This window comes from Marmota marmota, unplaced genomic scaffold (assembly GCF_001458135.2).
Source record: "Marmota marmota marmota unplaced genomic scaffold, marMar, whole genome shotgun sequence".
Lineage (NCBI taxonomy): Eukaryota > Metazoa > Chordata > Mammalia > Rodentia > Sciuridae > Marmota > Marmota marmota.
In genome coordinates, this window is record NW_026000057.1 from 4,275,215 (window position 1) to 4,286,499 (window position 11,285).

Consider the following 11,285-nt stretch of genomic DNA (forward strand, 5'->3'; position numbering starts at 1 on the left):
TAGGTGGGGTGTGGCTAGAGGAGGTGGGTTACTGGCAAGCCCTGGAAAGATTGTTCTCCCTGTGGCCCCTTCTGCCTTGCACTTGCTTTCTTGCTGCATGAGGGGAGCAGCTTCTCTGGGCTATGCTCTTCCACCCTGATGTGCTGCTGCACATTGGGTGTTATTCTGCCGTCTGCTGTCTATGGACTGAGACCGTTGAAACTGAACCACATATAACTTTTCCCTCCTCCAAGTTGTTTTTATAGAGTATTTTGATCACAGCAACAACAACAACAATAAACTGACTAAAACACAGGATCGTTTTGGCTGTACACGATTGATCACAGCAAGTAAGTCCAGCCTAGACTCAAGGGGAAGGGAATCAGACACATTGCTCAGCTGGTAGGGGAATGGCAAAGTTGCTTTGGAGAAGAGTAGTTGGGATGAGGAATATTGTGGCAGCCACCTTTAGAAAATGTCCTCTGTCACATCTCTCACAGTAGGAACTCTGCTCACTTGATCAGGCTAGGCTGAGACTAGTTCCTAGTTTTCAGAACAGAGGCAATGAAGATGGGTAGCAGCCGACCTTGAGGTGGTGAGTGTGATCTGTGAGGCATGTGCTTCAGTTGACTTGGTATAGATGTGGGGATGCTGTTCTCTTCAACTTACAGGGTGAAGGATTCTTCAGTTAGGTTAGATGATTCAGGGAAAAAATTATTCAAGGTTCTCTAGTTAATCTACCCAGATGCCCACATTCCAGTGTTCTCAGTGTGTTTTCTTTGATTTGTGCCTAAGAGGCCTGCCTAGACTGTGCCTTCCTCTGCTCTGTGGTTCTGTTGCTCTTACAATGAACCCCTGGGCTTAGTTTTCAGAACCATCTGCCCTCTGGTTGCAGGAAATGGAGATGTCTTTAGATGCTTCCAAAAAGGACTGCTGCCATTCATTACTATGTTCCGAAGTGTGAGTTGGATGATGTGAACCCATTGCTTTTTTCCCCGATTTCATCTAGAGCAGTTAACAAGAACCAGACAACTCTCCAATTCCTATGATCACCCCAGTCCCCATATCTTCAACAGGCATTAGCTCTATTGCACAAGCCAAGATTCTCCTTTACTTTTGTCCTGTCCAACTACAATATGGGTGGAATTCTTAGAAATTGTGACACCTCAAGGTGATAGGGTCACTGCCACTTTACCACTACCACCAATGGGGTCTTTGTTGCCTCCAGACCATCAAGAAAATACTTTAGGGGGCTACTTCCTATAATAGACTTTATAGGTCCATTAGTTGTCTTAGTTTAAGTTCTTCCAAAATCAGACCTTGAGACAAGACCTTCAATATAGGGAGTTTATTTTGGAGAGAATCCTGGGAAGAACAAATGAGACAGAGTAGAAAACAAGAGAAGAGAAAATAGAAAACCCACTGAATGAATGGGTTACTACTATGGGCAATTTGAAGACCAAAGTCCTCAGGGGACCTCTGAAGAGCTATTTGGATCACCTCAATAGTCCCACCAAAGTGTGAGTTGGCCATTGAGCCACTGATTCCCAGTCTGTATGAACTGAGAGGAGTTCAATTCACAGAAATTCCAGGATACCTTGTGTAAGGTTCGAGCAAGCTCTTTAGTACTGGAAAAGAAAATCCTCAGAGAGAAGCAGAAAGAGGCAGGGGCTTGAATTAGGATGCTATTAGCCTCCTTAGGAGGTGTGCCCAGCAGCTGCAGGTCAACTCAGAAGTTGATCAAGGCACGATGGGTTAGGGCATCAAGAGCATCTTCTATACTGACTATTTGGTAATTCATATAAAAAAAATAAGGAAGAAGTTCCTCTTTAACATTAGGGACTGAATACATGTGTTGATCACAATTCCATCCCAAAGTCTCTCTGTAATGATGGAAAAGGGATTAAAAAGAAATTCATAAAATCTGGAAGAGTAAAGAGAACAGAAGAGGCAACAGCAGATAAGAGCTAGCAGCAAAATGTCGGAAGACAGAAGGCAGAAGGATGGGTGGTAACGAAGTTAACAGAGCAGCAAGAAAGTTTGCTTTGCTGTGGGAACTACCAGGAGCAAAAGCATCCCCACTAAAAAATCCTGGAGAGGCTCAAAAACTGGGAACACTTGTTACTTCTTGCTGTAGTTTAGATCTCAAAAGTCCCCCAAAGTTCTATGTAGTAAAGGCTTGTGGTGGAACATTTAAGAGGTGAGGCCTGGCGGGAAGTTTTAGGTCACTGGAGGCGTGACCTTGGAGAGGACAGTGGGAATATGGTTTCTTCCTCTTTCTCTCTTGCTTTCTGGCCATGAGGTGAGTCATTTTGCTCCATCGCACACTCCCACTATGATCATCATCACCGTAGGTCTAAAAGCAATGGCGGCCAATGCGTCATGGACTGGAACCTCTGGATAGTGAAACAAAAGAAGTCTTTTTTCACCATGTGCCAATTATCTCAGGTATTTGTTATAGTAACTGAAAACTGATTACTACACTTCTGTAGGGAAGATGTGCAGGGTGGAGTTGATAAAAAGAGATACCAAATTGACTCAGAGTTCCTTTCCTCTTCTGTGCCCCCAACAGGCCAGAAGGAACAGAAAGGAGAAGGAATCAGACAGTCTTCAGACTCAAGGATACCAGGTGTGGTAGAAGATGGGAGTAAAGCTGAAAAAGGAGGACTGAATCAAAACTGTATGCCATATTGATTAGTGAGTCCCCATCCTCCTTTCCTCACTTGGATGACAGGGCACCCTCTATATTCCCTAGACAAGGCCTTTTACGAGTCTTCTCTGGCAAAACCAACTGACCAGAAAAAAGACTTATATACTGATGTTCAAAAGTTTCCCAGTGAAATGACCAGATGCCTGACTGGTTGCTTCATGGTAAATAGTAGCAATTGACAAACTTTGCAAATATACATGATACTTTCCCTCAACTTTTTTATCGCTTCACTTTTAAATGTGAACAACAATCAAGTATTGTCAGACATATGATGAAAGTCTCTATCATAAAATGTAAAGATACAAACAAAAAATCTATATCAGACTAAAAAAGATAATGAAATTAAAATACTATTAAAAATTATATTAGCGATCTCAGAATATAAGATAAAATATTACACACATGCAATAAGATGATGCTGGTAAAGGAGAAAAGGATCATTTACAGAATAAGAAGTGTTTCTTAGAAAATAAAAATAGGATAACAGAAATAATTGATTTTAACAAAAGGGCTGGAAAACAGGTCTTCATGAAGCTAAGCAAAAGACAGAGACAGAAAAATAGGAGAATCAAGAAAATTAGAGAATGAAACCAGGAGACCTGTAGTTTACTAATGGAACTTTAAGAAAAAGAGTCAAAAAAAAAAAAAAAAAAAAAAAGAAGAAGAAGAAGAAGAAGAAATTAGCAAAGAATTGGTTTAAAGAAAAAAAAAAGCCCAACTTTTCCAAAACTGAAGAATACGGGTCTCCAGACTAACAGATTCATGGGCACTAGTACAATGAATACAAGAAGCCACTTCTGACTTCCAGTGACTTTCTCCAGTACTGATGATCTCTGTGTTGGTTAATCTGAATTGTCAACTTGATTGAATTAAGAGATGCTAAAATAGAGAGGCTTGTGGGTATGGCAATGCCTGTGTTTCTAGGAATGATTGGTGTTTGAGACAGCAAACGGAGAGGGGAACCCACCCTAAATGTGGGCAGCACAGGCCAATAGGTTGGGACCTGCATGGAACTAAAAGGTGGAAGAAGGAGGAGGCGCAGCAGACCCCAGTCAGTTCTTCTTGAGGGTGTTTCTACGGAGGCTGAGATTGCCTGAGGACATCGGATTCCAGCTCCTTAGCTCTTCCAAAGCCGTCTCTAACAGTTACTCTCCAGGGAGTTTCCAGGCCTTCCATCTTGGACTGCAGCTGCATCAATTTTTCCTCTTGTTCTGAGGCTCCAGTTTTTTGGAACAAGCAGCTACTACTTCCTCTAGCTCTCCAGCCTGCAGACAGCCATTGTGGGACTATCCAGCTTCGAGTTATGTAAGTCAATGTAATAAATCCTCCTTTTATAATCATAATATATGTGAAAAAATATTTATATCCTGTTGGTTCTGTTCTTGTAGAGGTCCCTAATACATCCTCACAGAATGCTTTCTTGGTAGTTCAATAACTATGTAGATCTTTCTTCTAACATCCTGATCCGTCAACTGCTCGACTTCCTTTCCTCTGATAATTTAATTTTCACCGTTTTTCCTGCCAACTCTGCATTGATATGAATTTGACAATCTTGACTTCAAGCTTCCCCATTTCTGATGACAACTGACCCCTCATTCCCGTTTTTGCTCTCTTTCATTCTCTTAGCATCTGTTACGGTTTGGACGTGTGTGTCCCACAAGAGCTCATGTGGGAAGACAATGCAAGAAGGTGTACAAGTGAAATGACTGGGTTAAGCCAACCAGTGAATTAATCCCCTGATGGAATTAACTGAGTGGTAATTGAAGGCTGGTAGGGTGTGGCTGGAGGAGGGGGGGCATTGGGGATGTGGTTGGAGGAGGGGGGCATTGGGGTGTGGCTTTGGGGTATATATTTTGTATCTGGCGAGTCAAGTCTCTCTCTGCTTCTGATCATCATGTGAGCTGCTTCCCCCTGGCACACTCTTCACCAAGGAATGGAGCCTGCTGTCTATGGACTGAGACCTCTGAAACCAGGAGCCCCCAAATAAACTTTTCCTCCCTTAAAATTATTCTGGTCAGGTCTTCTGGTCACAGCAGTGAAAAAGCTGACTAAAACCGCATCTCAGCTCCTCTGGGACCGAACATAAGTTAATCTGATTCTACTACTTTGGATTCACTATCACTGACTCCCATGAGCCCTCTGTGCTGCTCAACAGGGCCCCTACATTTTTGTAATCCAGTCACGGTCCTATTCTCCTAGCTTGTTTCCTTTCCTAAAGGACTATTTTGCATCTCCTCCTACCATATCTTTAAAATTAATGTTCTTATCTCCTAATTCACTAAGAAAATAAAAGCGATCTGAAAAGCACCTCTGCTAATCCCCGCCACATCTGTTGGTCTGTTCTGCCTGCTCTGCACACACACTGCCCATCCTCTGAGCCATGACGGTCCCTCTTCTTGGATCCTTGATTCCACCTCCTCTCCCGAAAGTTCCAGTAATTGTCCTTCTTTCTTCTCTTATCATTTTCCCTGCTTCTCTTGGATCATTCTCACCAGCAAGCAACTGTGCTGTCATATCTTCCATTTAAACAAATGAAAATTTCTTCCTTCTCTCTCTGCTCCCCTTTGGGACAAAATTTCAAGGTTTGTCTATGTTTCTTGTCTCTAGGGTCTCTCCTCACTTCCTCTTGAATGCGCTCAAGTCGTGTTTTTACTCTCACACGCAGAGCTAAGCAAACTACGGGGGACCTCCAGGTTGCTAAATCTCAGTCTTCAGCTTCTTAACCAGTCTATAGTTGACCACTCATTTTTTGAAACTGTCTCCTGACTTTCTTTCCACATCTCTGACCACTCTTCAGCCTTCCGAGTGGATTTTGTCCTGTCTCCTTGATCTAATAAAGATCTAATAAGTGATAATAAATAATACAGATCTAATAAAGATCGATATGCCTCAGATCTCAGTTTTCAGACCTCTTTTCTATATTCATTCATTCATTTCCTTGCTCTTCTCACCCATTTGTCATTAATTATAGACTAATGATTTCAAAGTCATCCCCCAGCTTAAGCCTCTCCTCTTAAATTCAGGTATATAGCTGCTTACTTGAGATCTCCACACAGATGTCCCATTAACGTCTCAAACCAATACATTCCAAACTGAGTTCCTGCCCTTCCTCCAGACACCTCCATTTCACAAAACAACTCCTTCCTTCTATTCATTCAGGGTAAAAACATCCGTGTTCTATTGGACTCCTGTCTTCCTTTATCCCACATCAACATCATTTGCCTTACAATCGGCAGCATACCCTGTTGGTACCAAATTCAAGACCTATCCAGAAACTGAGCACTTTTCAACAATTTTTATGCCACTAACTGGAACACCACTGGCTGGGCACAAGCCTGTCATTGCCTGGGTACTGCAGTCTCCCCTGCCTGCTTCTGCCCTTAGCTCGGGACAGTCGACTCTCCACACAGCAGCCGGTATGATCCTTTAAACATATAATTCAGATCATGACATTTCTCGGCTCATAATCCTTCATCGCTTCCCCAGCTTATTCAGGATGAAAGCTAGATCCTTATAGCAATCTCCAAAGCCTGATGGGATCTGGCCACTGACACCTCCTGCTCTCCGCCAATCATCCCCCCCCCCCCCCCCCCCCCCCCACCTCACAGCTCCCTGGCCCCGCAGGTCCTTGAGAATCCACGCCCACTCCAGCCCTTCTCCCCGTGGGCTCTTTGCACTGGAAAATCACGTTCTGGAATGCTTTTCCCTCTATAGCCCACTCCCTCACTCCCTTGAGGTCTTTTCTTATACATTGAGAGACGCAATAGTGATGCCTGCAACAACTGTACAGGAAAATATTTCTAATCTACGATTCTCTGTGTATCTAGAAAATTGATCAAGTTTGAGGGTAGAAAAGATGTTCCCAGGCATGCAAGACCTCAACAGATTTCCTCCCTATTTCTTTCCCAAGAAGTTCTTGGAGGATGTGCTCCATCAACATGACATAATAACCTGAGAAAGAGGAAACTAGGCATCCAACACCAGAGCGCCCTTGGGAATCCCCAGGGTGACGGGGCCAGGAAGTCCTGGGCTAATAGCTGCGCAGGCCACCTGGAAAGAGGACAGAGAGCTTCAAGAGGAGCACACTGAAGAGGGGGAAATGTTACTGAGAGACTGCCTGGTGCATTTGACCATGTTAAGGAGCCAGAGGCGGCTGTATAGTGTCTGGGGGTGATATGTGAGAATAATAGAGAAAGCCCGTGGGGTGCATTTCTATAGGAAATAAAACAAGTGGACAAGAAAAGATAAAATACAATCCCAATGTTCTTCAACTTTAAAAATGTTTTCATAGACATAGGATGGTATAACCACAAATTATGTAATAACTTTATTAGCAAAAGGTAAGAAGAGATATAGTATGTGAGGGAGAGATTGTAGGAAGGAGACTCAGGAGCCTCAGCTTCAGAGAAGGAAGGTAAAAATCATGTCTAAATGTTTAAAATCAAGATAAAACTATGGAGCAGTACCACTTAAGAATATAAAGATAAATACCAAAGTGACCACTAAAAGATTTGAAAATGGTTCTTTCTGGGAACAGAAATCAGGATGGAGAAGGGATGCTTTGTTGTTGTTTTTAATTAAAAGACTTATAAAAATTGTTAAAAAAAACCCTTAAGTACATGAATTTATTTTCTAATATTAAACTAGAATAAGAAATGAAAGCAAATTAAAAAAATCTCCATACCAAAATAGAAAAGAAAATCACGAATGAAACCAGTTTTGGTAGGGCAAACCTGTAATCCTAGCTACTCAGGAGGCTGAAGCAGGAGGATTGCAAGTTCAAGGCTAGCCTTAGCAATTTAGCAAGGTCCTAAGCAACTTAGCAAGGCCTTTATTTTTCTTAAAATAAAAAGTGAAAAGGGCTGAGGAGGGCTGGGGATGTGGCTCAAGTGGTAACGCATTCACCTGGCATGCTCCGGACGCTGGGTTCTATCCTCAGCACCACATAAAAATAAAATAAAGATGTTGTGTCCACCGAAAACTAAAAAAAAAAAAAAAAAATTAAAAAAAAAGCTGGGGATGTGGCTGAGGAGTAGAACACCCTGAATTCAATCCCCAGTACCACAAAGAAAATCATGAATCTTACTTAATCTAACTGATATGTACGTGGTATAATTGCTCATAGAGGTAAAACAAGGGAAATTATCTTCAAGGTGCTATCGCCCTGTGGACATATTGTAGCCTGGTCTGCGTACACTACTCCTTTCTTCTAGGAAATACACCTTGCTGTGGTTTGAATGTGTCCCGCATGTATTGGAAACTTAATCTCCCAATTCATTTGGACTTTGGGAGAATTATAATTAAATGAGGTCATAAGGGTGGGGCTCCCATGATGGCATTAGTGACTGTATAAGAAGAGGAGAGACCCAAGTGAGCTTTGTCTTACCTTGTGAAGTCCTCCACCATGTTGTGATGCAGTAAGGAGACCCTCACCAGATACCTGGAAGATGCCTTTGCCAGTCTTTTGGAGTTCCCAGCCTCCAGAACCATGAGCAGAATAAACTTTTATTTTTTTAAATACTTTATTAGTTGTTGATGGATACTTATTTATTTACTTGTTTATTTATATGTGGTGCTGAGAACTGAAGCCAGTGCCTCACACATGCCAAAACCCCAGACCAACTTCTATTCTTTTTAAATTTCCAAGTTTCAGATATTTTGTTACAGCAATAGAAAATGGACTAAGACACATCCCTTTTGTTTTCACTTTTGGAATTATCTATACTAGTATCCCATCTCCTGTACCAGCAGGTAGATATACAATGAGAACAGGCCAATCTGAGTCCTATCCTGGAAATTTTTTTTTGAATTGAATAGAGAGAAAGAGGGCTCTGCAAATGCAACCCCAGAGCAGCCATCAAGTATGTCTCCTTTGGGGTGAAAAATCCTACCCACAGTAGGTACTAGACAGTAGGGACTCAGACCCACAGAAATCTGAGGACAAGATCAAGAAAGATCCAGAGGATGGGAGAGAAATCAAGAACTGACTGCATTCAAGTTCCTGGCTTGGTCTGTCTCCAACTGCTTCCTTGCCTTCCTAGTTCACAAGCCAAGAAGTCCTCCTTTTCTGCTTAAGCAGTTTCCGGTTCGATTTGTAGCAACCTCCCAAATCACAAGCAATATATACATGAGTTGGAGGCAGCATGATACACAAATTTTTATTATTCCTCTACTAAGGGTGGGGCACTAAGTGCTTGACACTGGGTCCACTCTCAAGGAATCCAAGAGGACACAAAGACAAATGAAATTCTGGGGAATCTCAATTAAAAGAGAAGTGGTGTGAATAGCAAGTACATTCAGAGGAGGGAACAGAAATCAGAAAGGAAGAGCAAGATCAGCCAGGGAGGTGAGCTGAAAGGAAGGGGAGAGAAACCACAAGTGTATTCAAGCAGGCAGATCGGTGGTTGAAAACTCAAACGCTTGTTAGGGCCATCACCAAATGGGCCAGGCTGGGGTGGCGGCCCGACAGATGGGTACCACCAGGGGAGGTCCCTGTCTTATCACATCTTCCAGTGTTTTTCAGAAAAAGCGAGAAATGCAAATTTTGTTGTAAAATTTGTGGTTTTTAAAAATGTTGACAACAACTCTAAAAAATTAAGAGACAATGTGAGGCAAACCTAACATATCTATTGGCTGACTCCGGGCAGCAAGACTTCAGCGATAGACATGCTGTAAGCAAAGGCAGAGCGGGGGAGACACGTGAAGGGGAGACCGGGAGCAGATGGTTTGTATAGAAGAATAGTAGACGTGTTTGGAGAGCTAGATGGGAGCTCGAGTCCTGGTAACAGGTTAGTCAAGAGAAAATGTGTGCAGAGAAATATTTTAGGAAGATATATTTGGTAGCTGGGTGAAGGATGAGTCAGACATGGGAAAGACTAGAATACTGTTTTATTTAAAGATATGAGTTTAAAGGATTGGTACTTTTGTGTGTGTGCTTTTTCTTTCTTTCTTTTTTTTTAAACTGTAAAATGGGGTCAAAGTTAGTTTCATGTAAAACTGTAAGACTTTCCTTCTCTGAGCTTGGAGCAGGGCTGATCACTCTGTCACCTGCTGACCAAGCAATACTGAAGTGACAAGAGACTTAGTGGGGAGGAAGAGAAGGTCCACATTGCACCATAGTCCCCCGTTATCCTTGGGAGATATGTTCCAAGACCCCCAATGGATGCCCCAGAGCAAAGATAGTATCAAACTCTATGTATACCATGTTTTTCCTTTATAAACCTTAGGTAAACCTAAGATAAAGTTTAATTTATAAATTAGGCATGATAAGAGATTAGTAGCAACAAACATTAAAAAGATAGAACAAATATAACAATATATTATAATAAATTATTTTAAAATCTATAAGTTATTTATTTCTGGAATTTTCCATTTAATATTTTCAGACTGTAGTCAACTATGGGTTACTGAAAACCTAGGCAGCAACACCAAAGGTAAGGAGGACTACCATACAACCCTGGGAGTAGAGGCCAACAAAATTCTCTCTGGATATTTCCACACTCTCCCCAAGTCCCTCCTTGATCTGTATTTGCAGAGTCTCCTCTCTCAACTCCTCCGGGAAGAGCCCATCTTGAGTCGGGTGTGTGGCCTGGGTAACCTTTGGTACAAGGTGGTGGCCTAATTGCTAAAGGCTTCATTGGCCAAGACCTGGGAAATCAAGCCTTCAAAAGTTATGACGGGAACAAGGTGTACAAGGACAATGGTCTTGGAGGGATTTTACTCCCTCCAAGTTGTTCTATGACCTGTGGAGGGATTATGGGAAAGGGCCACTAAATACAATGTGTGAAAGATAAAACTGTCACTTTAAAAAACAAGGTGGATTAAATCCTACTCCAAAATATGTGTGGCAAAAAGGCACAAAGAAAGATAGAATGCACTGGCCTACCCCGGCCCTATGATTATACCTCTACTGGCTAAAATTTACAATACAACAATACAAAGTCTTCACAAAGATGTGAAACAACTGTAACTCTCCTCCTGGACTGGGGGATGCAAAATGGTACTTGGTTGAATAGTTTGCCAATTTTTAAAAATAAACTCAAACATACACATTATCATATAATCCCACAATTCCCCTTGTAGCTATTTGCCCAGGAGAAATGAAAACTGTTTCACATAAACACCTGTATGTGAAAGTTGATATCAGTTTTATGCCTAAACCCTAAAAACTGGAATGAATCTAATGCCTGATGGGGAATGAATAAACAAATCGTGATCTAGCCATACAATGGAGTACTATTAACAGTATGAAGGAATGAACACTGGATACAGGCAATACTGTGAGTGAATCTCAGATGCATTAAAGTGAGAAAAGCCAGATGCAAAAGACCTCATTTATGATTCCATTTTATGACACTTGTAAAAAAGGGAATTTTTCAGAGTGGATGGCTGTAGTCTCTATCTCAATTGCGGTCATTACTGCTTACATTTGTCAAAAGTGACCAAACTGTCCATCTATATGTCACTGTGTGCAAATGTTACTGAATTTAAAAACAAATAACTCAGCATGGAAACCAAAGGTCCTTTTTGGTAGCTTGCAATGCACCCCTTATCTTCGGCAGTGGGAAGTCAGCACAGCCAAGACAGACAGCACTTA